Below are 12,897 nucleotides of genomic sequence, written 5' to 3' on the forward strand. Positions count from 1 at the left end.
CTTCATTTTTCCCTTCCTACTATCTTTTTTTTTTAACATATAATGTATTATTTGTTTCAGAGGTACAGATCTGTGATTCAGCAGTCTTACACAATTCACAGTGCTCACCATAGCACATACCCTCCCAATGTCTATCACCCAGCCACCCCATCCCTCCCACCCATCACCACTCCAGCAACCCTCAGTTTGTGTCCTGAGATTAAGAATTCCTCGTACCAGTGAGATCATATGATACATGTCTTTCTCTGATTGACTTATTTCGCTCAGCATAATACCCTCCAGTTCCATCCACATCATTGCAAATGGCAAGATTTCATTCCTTTTGATGGCTGCATAATACTCCATTGTATATATATACCACTTCTTCTTTATCCATTCATCTGTTGATGGACATTTTGGCTCTTTCCACAGTTTGGCTATTGTGGACATTGCTGCTATAAACATCGGGGTGCACGTACCTCTTCGGATCCCTACATTTGTATCTTTGGGGTAAATACACAGTAGTGCAGTTGCTGGGTCATAGGGTAGCTCTATTTTCAACTTTTTGAGGAACCTCCATACTATTTTGCAGAGTGGCTGCACCAGCCTGCATTCCCACCAACAGTGTAGGAGGGTTCCCCTTTCTCCGCATCCCCGCCAACATCTGTCGTTTCCTGACTTGTTAATTTTAGCCATTCTGACGGGTGTGAGGTGATATCTCATTGAGGTTTTGATTTGGATTTCCCTGATGCTGAGCGATGTTGAGCACTTTTTCATGTGTCTGTTGGCCATTTGGATGTCTTCTTTGGAAAAATGTCTGTTCATGTCTTCTAGCCATTTCTTGATTGGATCATTTGTTCTTTGGGTGTTGAGTTTGATAAGTTCTTTATAGATTTTGGATACTAGCCCTTTATCTGATAGGTCATTTGCAAATATCTTCTCCCATTCTGTTGGCTGTCTTTTGGTTTTGTGGACTGTTTCTTTTGCTGTGCAAAAGCTTTTTATCTTGATGAAGTATCAATAGTTCATTTTTGCCCTTGCTTCTCTTGCCTTTGGAGATGTTTCTAGAAAGAAGTTGCTGCGGCTGAGGTCAAAGAGATTGCTGCCTGTGTTCTCCTTTAGGATGTTGATGGACTCCTGTCCCACATTTAGGTCTTTCAACCATTTTGAGTCTATTTTTGTGTGTGGTGTAAGGAAATGGTCCAGTTTCATACTTCTGCATGTGGCTGTCCAAAATACTAGCCAATAGGATCCAACAGTACATCAAAAGGATTATTCACCACGACCAAGTGGGATTTATCCCTGGGCTGCAAGGTTGGTTCAACATCCGCAAATCAATCAATGTGATACAATACATTAATAAAAGAAAGAACAAGAAGCATAGGATCCTCTCAATAGATGCAGAAAAAGCATTTGACAAAGTACAGCATCCTTTCTTGATCAAAACTCTTCAGAGTATAGGGATAGAGGGTACATACCTCAGTATCATAAAAGCCATCTATGAAAAACCCATAGCAAATATCATAAGGTCAGGAACATGGCAGAGATGTCCACTATCACCACTGCTATTCAACATAGTATTAGAAGTCCTAGCCACAGCAATCGGACAACAAAAAGAAAAAAAAGGCATCCAAATCGGCGAAGAAGTCAAATTCTCACTGTTTGCAGATGATATGATACTTCATGTGGAAAACCCAAAAGACTCTACCCCAAAACTGCTAGAACTCATACAGGAATTCAGTAAAGTGGCAGGATATAAAATCAATGCACAGAAATCAGCGGCATTCCTATACACCAACAAGACAGAAGAAAGAGAAATTAAGGAGCCGATCCCATTTACAATGGCACCCAAAACCATAAGATACCTAGGAATAAATCTAACCAAAGAGGCAAAGAATCTGTACTCAGAAAACTATAAAATACTCATGAAAGAAACTGAGGAAGACACAAAGAAATGGAAAAATGTTCCATGCTCATGGACTGGAAGAGGTCAATGCTACCTAGAGCAATCTACACATTTAATGCAATCCCAATCAAAATACCATCCGCTTTTTTCAAAGAAATGGAACAAAGAATCTTAAAATTTGTATGGAACCAGAAAAGACCCCGAATAGGCAGAGGAACGTTGAAAAAGAAAAGCAAAGCTGGCGGCATCACAATTCTGGACTTCAAGCTCTATTACAAAGCTATAATCATCAAGACAGTATGGTACTGGCACAAAAACAGACACATAGATCAATGGAACAGAATAGAGAGCCCAGAAATGGACCTTCAACTCTATGGTCAACTCATCTTCGACAAAGCAGGGAAGAATGTCCAATGGAAAAAAGACAGTCTCTTCAACAAATGGTGTTGAGAACTTCATTATTCTTATTCACAGAAAGCAACCAACTCCAACTATCCTAGCAGCATTCAGACTTTCTACCCTAGCAACAATTCAATTACCAAGCACCTAGCATGGTGTCTGGCCCAAAAGGAGCCTAATAATTATTTGCTAAATGGAATATGCATAGAATTGAGTCTTGAATAAAATACCAAAATTATCAGTTATCTATGAGTAGTAGGATTATGAAAGATTTTCATTTACTACCTTATATTTTTATCATTCACATTTCCTACAACAAACATATTTTGCTTTCATTATTTAAAAGTTTAACTCTTCCCAACTAATTTTTTAAATAAACTTAATTTTGGACTAATTTTAGATTTACAAAAAGTTGCAAAGACAGTATAAAGAGGTCCCAAATACATCCCACTCAGTTTCCTCAACTGTTAACATTTTAAATTTCCAAAGTACATTTGTCTAAACTACGAAACTGACAATGGTATGTTACTATTAAGTAAACTCCAGACCTTATCTAAATTTTACCAGTTTTTCTACTAATGTCCTCTTCCTATTCCAGGTTTCATTCCAGTATATCACAATGTATTTTAACATGTCTCCCTGAACTCCTCTGGCCTATGATAATTTCTCAGTCTTTCCTGATTTTTCATGACCTTGACTGGTTAAGTGTTCTGCAAAATATCCCCCCCAGTACAGGTCTGTCTATTGTTTCTCTTGTGCTTTTAGTGGAATTTATGGGTCTTTGAAAAGAATTATCACAAAGGTGAAGTGTCTTTCCTGTCACATTTTAGGGGTATGTAATATCCACATGACATCACTGGTGATACTAACCTTCATTACTTGGTTACAGTAGTGTCTGCCACATTTCTCCACTGCAAAGTTACTATCTTCCCCTTCTTTTCCTATTCTATTCTGTGGAAGTAAGTCAGTAAGTCTAGCCCTCCATTAAGAGAGAAGGAGGTAGGAAGTAAGCTCCTCCTCCATGAACGTGGAATATTTACATAAATTATTTTTTTAAAGATTTTATTTATTTATTTGAGAGAGCGAGAATGAAAGAGAGAGAGAGCACATGAGAGGGGGGAGGGTCAGAGGGAGAAGCAGACTCCCTGCTGAGCAGGGAGGCCAAAGCAGGACTCGATCCCGGGACTCCAGGATCATGACCTGAGCCGAAGGCAGTGGCTTAACCAACTGAGCCACCCAGGTGCCCTATTTACATAAATTATTTGGAATTCTTCTACAAGGGAGACTTGTCTCTTTTCCTCCATTTATTTATTCATTCGATCATTTATATCAATGTCCATTATTTACATCATATTTACATGCTTATTTATATTTATTTTATACTTTAGTTACAATCCAAATGTGCACTATTTATTTTGTTGCTCAAATGGTTCCAGTTTTGGCTATTTGGAGCTCTTTCAGGCTAGTTCCTGTGTTCCTTGGATAATCCCTCATCCTTCTCTTTTTGTTTTTTGGGTTTTTTTTGACACTTCCTTACTTCTCCTACTACACATAATCTGGGCTCATCTTGTATATTCCCTCCCCAGTTCTAGAATCAGCATCTCTCCAGGGAAATCCATTATTAAGTCCTAGAGTTAACCATTTAAGACTTTTGTGAACCCAGAGTAATCTACCTGAATGTCATGATGTAATCTAAAAGCTGCACAAAGTGTAAATAATTTTAAAGTTTGAGCACCCAAGCCAAAATTGCCACAAATGACCCTCATATATAATAGCAACACTTTCACCCTTTCTTTTTACTATCTTATTTTGTTTCAAAAACAGAGCTGAGTTGGGTTGGTAGAATAGATATTTTGCATTCATTTTTCAGATAAGAAAACTGAGAAATAGAAGTGATGACAATGAGTAATGTCAGGCAGCCAGATATTGATAGAGGCAGTATCTTCTAATCCCGTGCCTTCTTCCTCTCAGACCACACCACCACTGTGGTGGGCCCCTCTGCAATACAGCTGTAACAACATAGGTATATTCATAGTTCCTGCTACTCCACTGAATATCCTACTGTAAGCTTCCTAGGTGTCCAGTTAAACCAAAACTTTTCTCTATATAGCCATATTAATTCAATAAATAAAAAAGGAAAAAATACTCCTAAGAATCATAAAAGATGATTGGCAAATATGGTAAAATAGGTTTTTTTATAAAACAGCAACTTTTAATGAGCTTCTGCTGTGTGCATGCCAGTATATTAGGCATTGTAAGAGGGGAGGATAAAACAAACAGCATATGTGGCTGTCCATGATATACTAACATCCCATCCTCACAAAGTTTAGAAATAAGGAAAATAAGATTGCTTATCAAGAGTTAAAATATGTAATCAATACATAATGGATCAGCTCTAAAACTATGTAGGCAGAAAAATAAACGACATACAAGCCAACAAGATTCACTGGGATAATTATACTGAAAGTACGGCTTAATGTAGGAGGAGGGCAGGTTATAAAGAAAAAGGCAAGTAAGGAAAGTCAAGTAAGCACACACAGTAAAAGCAATACAATTAACTACATAGGTGAGGCCCCTAGCCCAAACCTGGGAAGTCTGGTGAGGCTTTCCAGAGGGAGTGAGGTCTACGTGAGAAGCAAAGTACAAGTAATAATTGGTATATGGGCAAAGGAAACATGTTCAAAGACCTGGATATGTGACAGCTGGGCACAAGCCCAACCCTAACATTTACAAGGCCCAGAGCAAGAGTACAAAGGAAGACCCATTTGCCATGTGATTAAATATTTAAAAGTTATAAAGCAAGTCAACAAACTATTAAAGAAATATATTCTATCCTCCTACATTAACAAATACGCCTTATAATTCCTTGTAAGTTTCAGCTCAGTTTTACAGATCTGTAGCCAAGCTGGTGACAATTTGGAAAACACTGCAAAGCATGAAGAAAATTAAAAGCACCCAAATTCCATCACCAAGAGTAAAATCATTATTTTGGTGTATTTCCCTCCAAAGTTGTGTGTACATGTATAAATAATATTTTAAGGGACGCCTGGTTGGTTCAGCCGGTTGGGTATCTGCCTTCGGCTCAGGTCATGATCCCTGCGTCCTGGGATTAAGCCACGCATCGGGCTCCGAGCTCAGCGGGAAGCCTGCTTCTCCCTCTCCCACTCCTTCTGCCTGCCTGCCTGCCTACTTGTGATCTCTCTCTCTCGCTCTGTCAAATAAATAGATAAATCTTAAAAAACAATATTTTAAGAGAAATGACTTCACATTATATATGTAAAGATTTTGCCCTTTTAATATAAGCCCTTCCACTCTTAAAGCTTATAATACAAGTCACCTTACTCAGTTACCCAATGTGCATTTTGTAGCTGGCTTATCTTAAAACAGAATTCTAAATGTGGGGTCAAGTGTGTTCTATAGACCCCTGGAGATCTCCAAGATCTTTTTCAGGGTATTTATAAGGCTGAAACTTTTCATAATAATATGCCTATTATTATTTAAATGATATATATGTATCAGTTTCCTACTGCTAATGTAACAAATTATCACAAACTTTGTGGTTTAAAAGAAAACAAATTTATTTTCTTACAGTTCTGGAAGTCAGAAGTCTAAAATCAAGGTGTCTGCTGGGCTACACTGCTTCTGGAGGCATCATTAATATATAGTATAGACAATTATTTATGATATTCTGGCAGGATTCATTGATATATTTTAGAGTATTTTGGAGAGATGGATTGTAACAGAAGGCTTCAGAAGTCACCAGTGTGTGTGTGTATTTGTTTTTAATTTATTTTTATCTTTTTTTTTTTTTTGCTGAGGGTTTGCGATACATTAGATAGCAGTGATTTTAGAATTATCTTTTGGAATTATAACAGAGCTATTTATTTACATTCAGCCGGTTTTCCTTAGGAAACTGAAGAGCCTAACAAAGCCTAAGACTGAATAGAAGCCATTAGAAGGCCTCTTAATGACAAGTGGAGGTTAGGTGTCCTTTGTGAAAATATTTTATATCTGCCAGAAGACAGAATCCAATATCCAATGGAAAAGGAACACAGAAGAAAACAGAAACAGCTACCATACACTGAGTCCTTACTATGAGTTAGTTACTGTGCTAAAGATTCTATATACATTATTTATGTATTAAAGTCTCTACACACACTTAATTCTCAGAGCAATCATTTAGAGAGTACTACTACTCTTTAAAGAGGAAAAAAACAAAGGCATAGGGAAGCTAAGTGACTTGCAGAGGTAGTAACTGGCAGAGCCAGGATGTAAATTCAGGTCTACAACTTAAAAGCCACTAAACATATCTTCATTCAACACATATGCCAAAACACTATCAGTACTTTCCAGTGATTAACTCCTTATTTTTTTTTGGTATACTAAAAAGATACAGGGGTGCCTGGGTGGCTCGGTTAAGTGACTGCCTTCAGCTCAGGTCATGATCGCAGGGTCCAGGATCGAGCCCCGCACTGGGCTCCCTGCTCAGCGGGGAGCCTGCTTCTCCCTCTTCTGCTCCCCGTCAAATAAATTAAATCTTAAAAAAAAAAAAAAAAATGGAGTCATGAAAGAATATTTAATACACAACTGCTTGTCCTACTGTCCACTTAAATGCTCCCCAGATATTAAGCAGACACAGAAACGAGCTCTTCCCTCTGACATCTGCATCTGCCCTAGGCCATGAGGGTAGATCTAATCTGAGGCCCCCATTTCTTCTAGGAGTTACCCTTCCAATCGCTGTAAACAGGACCATATCAGCTATGCTGAAAGAAAGGATATCACTATCTTACAAAAGAACATTTACTGTCTCACAACATAATACATTTTCCTTTTTTTTTTAAAGATTTTATTTATTTATTCATGAGAGACACAGAGAGAGAGAGAGAGAGCGAGAGAGAGGCAGAGGGAGAAGCAGGCTCCCAAGGAGCAGGGAGCCCGATGCGGGACTCGATCCCAGGACTCTGGGATCATGACCTGAGCAGAAGGCAGACGCTTAACCATCTGAGCCACCCAGGCGCCCCCATAATACATTTTCCTATTGCTGGGACTTCATGTAATATCTCCCCTTCTAGAACACTCTTTGCAATCCTAAAGGAGTATCAAAATAATATCCTTTTTTTGAAGTGTAACAATTAAAATCTGTACCACCCAATTTAACACTTACATAGTTAACTGTCAACTGCTGTTCCACATTTTGTACCTTCAACTAGACTACCTTCAAGGACAGACTCTATATGGAAAACACCAACAGTTGCTAACCCTACAGTACTCCCAATTTCTTTCTTGCTAACAGAATTTTAATTCTGTTTGATTGGTATTGTCCCTAATTTTAAGAAACAAATTATGATTCTTCTAACCAGTCAGTAATCCCATTCCTCTTCATCAGTGATCAGTGTAGGTATGGGCATATGACCCAATTCTAGCCAGTGGTATAAGAAGAAGTCTACTAATACTGTTCTAGGAAAAGTATCTTTTCTGGTGAGAAAAAGAACAACAAAAAATCCTTTTTTGTATTTCTTAATTGGTAGCCTCTCGTATGAGAGAATTTGTGAAAACCACAAACAAAGACATCATCAACACTTGATGGCAGTGTGGAAAGAAGGAAATAGTTAGGTCCTCCTAGGGGTTTTACTTCCTTGAGTTAATCCTGTATCCCAGGTAAAGGGCCAAGAAACTACTTAAACAAAGAAAAATGGGTAGACTATTAAGTGTCACCTGATATGAATATTTGTGTTTATCTGGTTTATAACTTCATAATTAAAATTAGGAAAAAATATAGTGATGAAGAGAGCAAATAACTAATAATAGCAAAATACTGTATTTTCTTTCTGTATTTATTTATTTTTTTTAAATCAAAGAATATCCAAAACTGCCAGGGAGCATACAAGGCAGTAAGAATTTAAAGTGCCAAGATTCTGAAAAAAAGTGAAGCAGGTAAACTCAACAGTCTCAACCACTTTTTGCCTTTGAGCCTTTTCTTAATTCATAAGTATAGATACTGAGAACCCCAGCAGAAAGTGAAAGGGGGAGCTTTTGGCAATCTTATGTGGTCGAGGAGACAAGATCTGAAGTTCAGAATCACCAATGTGGACTTGAATGGTCCAATATCCTGGAGAAAAGAGACAGAACAGATCATTCTATGATACTTTTCCCCTAAAAATATTTATGGTTCCTAAATTTTATGAGCAAGAGGCTGAGAAACTAAGCAAAAAGTGGGTAAGAGACTAAATTGATAAGCAAAGCTGTTCGTAGTCTCAAAATGCAGAGAGATAAAAACTAAATTTCAGCACCCAACAAAGAGAAGGAGTCTTAGTAAACACACAGCTTTCTACTAAAATCTTCAAGGGCTATGTCCTAAAAATAAAGTAAGTCAAAATATAGACTAACTCTTAGAAAGTCTGAAACCATGCTGCAAATTCTCTTGATCTTTAATGGGATCAATGTAATTTGCTCCTAGACTACCTGTCTACCAAGAAAAAAATTAAATACGCTATGGTGAAAATATCATCATCCAGAGCATCTATAATTTTTTGTATACAGCATCCAGCATTCAATCAAAAACGACAAAGCATACCTGAAGTCAAGGTCAAAAGACTGGAAAAACAAAAGAAAAAACAGGCAACACATACAGACTCACAGGTTTGTAGAGAATATTCAGGTATGGACTTTAAACAAGTGATTAATATGTTCAAAAAAAAAACAGAGAATTTCTCCCAGAGTATAGCAATTTATAGGAATGTATCAAATGGAAATTTGATGGCTGAGAAATAACTGAAATTCAAAACTTGATAGAAAACAATGATACCACTACACACCTGTTGTAACAGCTAAAATCCAAACTACTGACAACATCAAATGTGCCATATATGTGGAGCAACAGGAACTCTCTTATTCACTGTTGGTGTGAATGCAAATGGTACAACCACTTTAAAAGACAATTTGGCAGTTTCTTATAAAACTAAACATACTCTTACCATGTGAGCCAGCTACTACATTCCTTGGTATTTACCCAAATGAGTTAAAATATCCAAATGAAAAGGAAAAAAAGATTAAACAAAAACAGAGAAGTACATAAGAAACACAAGGATCTCAGAGAAAAGATCTAACACATGTAACTGGAGTCCTAAAAGGAGAGGGGAGAGAGAATAGCAGAAACAACACTTGAGGATTCACCAGTCAAAATTATCCAAAGATTAAAAAAAAAAGGGGGGGGAAACAAAAAAGAAAAATCAAGTCACAATTCAGGAGGCTCTAATAACCCTAGCCAGGATAAATACAAAGAAAACCACACTTAGGCAACCCTGGTTAAGTTTCTGAAAACCAAACCAAAAACAAAGAAAAACAGACAAAAGGGGAAAAAATAAGACTGATAGCTGACTTTTCAACAGAAATAATGGAAAGCAAATGACACAAGAATTATATCTTTAAAGAGTTCAAAGAAAATGACTATAGGGAACGCGTGGGTGGCTCAGTCCATTAATCATCTGCCTTCAACTCAGGTCATGATCCCAGGGTCCTGGGATCAAGCCCCACAACGGCGGGCTTCCTGCTCTGCAGGGAGCCTGCTTCTCCCTTCCCCTTTGCCTGCCACTCCCCCCGCTTGGATAGTATGCTCTCTGTGTCAAATAAATAAAATCTTAAAAAGAAAAGAAAAAACAAAATGACTATAGATCTGGAAATATATAACTACAAATATATCCTATAAAAAAAAAGAGGGAAACAAAAACTTTTACAAACACTGAGTGAACTTATTGCTAGTAGTCAGTAATGAAAGGAAATACTAATGAGAGTTGTTCAGGCAGAAAGATAACTAACCCAGACAGAAACATGAAAATGCAGTATAGAATGAAGAGCAACAGAAAAAGTAAAGATGCAGCTAAATCTAAATAGACACTGATGGAGTGCCTGGGTGGCTCAGTCTATACAGCGTCTGCCTTTGGCTCAGGTTGTGATCCCAGGGTCCTGGAATGGGGCTGGGTTGGGCTCCCTGTTCAGTGGGGAGTCTGCCTCTCCCTCTCTCTCTGTCCCTCCCCCTGGTTGTGTACAAAGGGTCTCTCTCTTTCAAATAAAATCTTAAAAAATAAATAGACACTGACATAAAACAACAATAATGTCTTGTGAATATAAAATATATGCAGAATTAAAACAGACAACAACAATAGCACAGAAAGTGGAAGGGGGATAAAATGAAGTAAAATATCCTAAGGTCCTTGCATTTTCCATGGAGTGGTAAAAGTACTCATTTATAGAACTAAAAAGTCAAGAGTGCATGTTATAATCTATAGAGTAATGCACCAAACAAAATATAAAACAGTGTGTGACTAACAAAGTACCGAGAAGAATAGAAATAGAGAAGAAGAACAGCCATGACAAACAGAAAACAAACATAAAAACAGCAGATTTGAACTCAAATATATCAGTGATAACATTAAATGTAAATGGACTACATTACATGGTCTACAAGTCAATAAAAGACCAATGTGAAAAGCAAAACTCAAAATATATGCTGGCTTTCGGCACAAAGAGAGAAAAATATTTCAGTACAACAGAGTATAAAATCCAGAAACAGATTTACAGAAATATATCCACTTGATAGATGATAAAGATGTCACTGCAGTACACAGAAGAACTGAAGGGTTTTTCAATAAATGGTGCTGGAGCAACTAGTTATCCATATGGAAAAAAAATGAATCTAAATCTTTAACTTACATCACATAAAAATTAGATGCAAGGTAGATTATAAATCTAAATGTGAAAGACACAAAAAATAAAACTTCTAGAAGAAAATCAGCTAATTTCTTCATGACCTTGAGGTATGGGAAGAGATCTTAAGCAGAACACAAAAAAGACAAAAATAAAGGAAAAGATTAGGTTCCTCAAAAAGTTGAAAATAGAGCTACCATATGATCCAGCAATTGCACTACTGGGTATTTACCACAAAGATACAAATGTAGGGATCCGAAGGGGTACGTGCAGCCCAATGTTTATAGCAGCAATGCCCACAATAGCCAAACTGTGGAAAGAGCCAAGATGTCCAACGACAGATGAATGGATAAAGAAGATGTGATATATATACACAATGGAATATTATGCAGCCATCAAAAGGAATGAGATCTTACCATTTGCAACGATGTGGATGGAACTGGAGGGTGTTATGCTGAGCGAAATAAGTCAATCAGAGAAAGACATGTATCATATGACCTCACTGATATGGGGAATTCTTAATCTCAGGAAACAAACTGAGGGTTGCTGAAGTGGTGGGGGGGTGGGAGGGATGGGGTAGCTGGGTGACAAACATTGGGGAGGGTATGTGCTATGGTGAGCGCTGTGAATTGTGCAAGACTGTTGAATCACAGATCTGTACCTCTGAAACAAATAATGCAATATATGTTAAGAAAAAAAAAAGAAGATAGCAGGAAGGGAAGAATGAAGGGGAGTAAATCGGAGGGGGAGACGAACCATGAGAGACGATGGACTCTGAAAAACAAACTGAGGGTTCTAGAGGGGAGGGGGGTAGGGGGATGGGTTAGCCTGGTAATGGGTATTAAAGAGGGCACGTTCTGCGTGGAGCACTGGGTGTTATGCACAAACAATGAATCATGGAACACTACATCAAAAACTAATGATGTAATGTATGGTGATTAACATAACAATAAAAAATTTAAATTAAAGGAAAAGATTAACTGGATTTCATTAGAATTGATGGCATCTTCACCAAAAGATTCCATTAAGAAGTAAAAAGGCGGGGCGCCTGGGTGGCTCAGTCATTAAGCGTCTGCCTTCGGCTCAGGTCATGATCCCAGAGTCCTGGGATCGAGCCCCGCATCAGGCTCCCTGCTCCGCAGGCAAGCCTGCTTCTCCCTCTCCCACTCCCTCTGCTTGTGTTCCCTCTCTCGCTGTGTCTCTCTCTGTCAAATAAATAAATAAAATCTTTAAAAAAAAAAAAAAAGAAATAAAAAGGCATACCAGAGCAAGAAAAGACATTTGCAATACATATATCTGATAAACGACTCTTAATCAGAATGCATGAAGACCTCATAAAATAGGCAAAAAGCCTGAACAGGCAATTCAAAAGAGGCAATGTAAAAAGCCAATAAACATGCAAAAAGGCATTTAAACTCATAAGCCTTCAGACAAATGTAAAATAAAACCAAAATGTGAGAATACTGCACCGCTAGAATAGCCAAAATTTTTAAAACTGAAAATATCAAGTATTGGTGAAGATGTGGAGGAACTAGAACTCTCACACACTGCTGGTATAATAAACATGCTATAACTACTCTGAAACTATCTTTGACAGGCGCTGGTACTACTGAGATCCACATACCCTATCAACTAAGAATTCCATTCCAAGGTATAAACCCTACAGAATTGTATATACAACGTGCACTAAAATACAGGTACATGAAAATTCATAAGCATTATTAGTGATAGCCAAAATCTGAAAGAAAGAAAAAAACACTAAACATCCACCAACAATATATGATGAATAGAATAGAAAAACTGCAGCATATTTACACAATGAGATACTATATGGCAATGAAAATAATTACTGCTATACTGAGCAACATAGATGAATCTCAAAACATAAATGACACCAGACACAAGAGTAT

The 12,897-nt window shown here is 37.6% G+C and overlaps 1 protein-coding gene across 2 annotated transcripts in view; it reads right to left on the reverse strand.

Moving 5' to 3' along the window:
- CLCN3 (Cl-/H+ antiporter 3) overlaps positions 1 to 12,897 on the reverse strand; it is a 91,634-nt gene that overhangs the window by 64,922 nt on the left and 13,815 nt on the right. The gene's annotated exons all lie outside the window — the stretch shown is intronic.

This window comes from Eumetopias jubatus, unplaced genomic scaffold (assembly GCF_037043125.1).
Source record: "Eumetopias jubatus isolate StellerSeaLion01/CBP00866 unplaced genomic scaffold, mEumJub1_p1.0 scaffold_2, whole genome shotgun sequence".
In the NCBI taxonomy this organism is placed as follows: domain Eukaryota; kingdom Metazoa; phylum Chordata; class Mammalia; order Carnivora; family Otariidae; genus Eumetopias; species Eumetopias jubatus.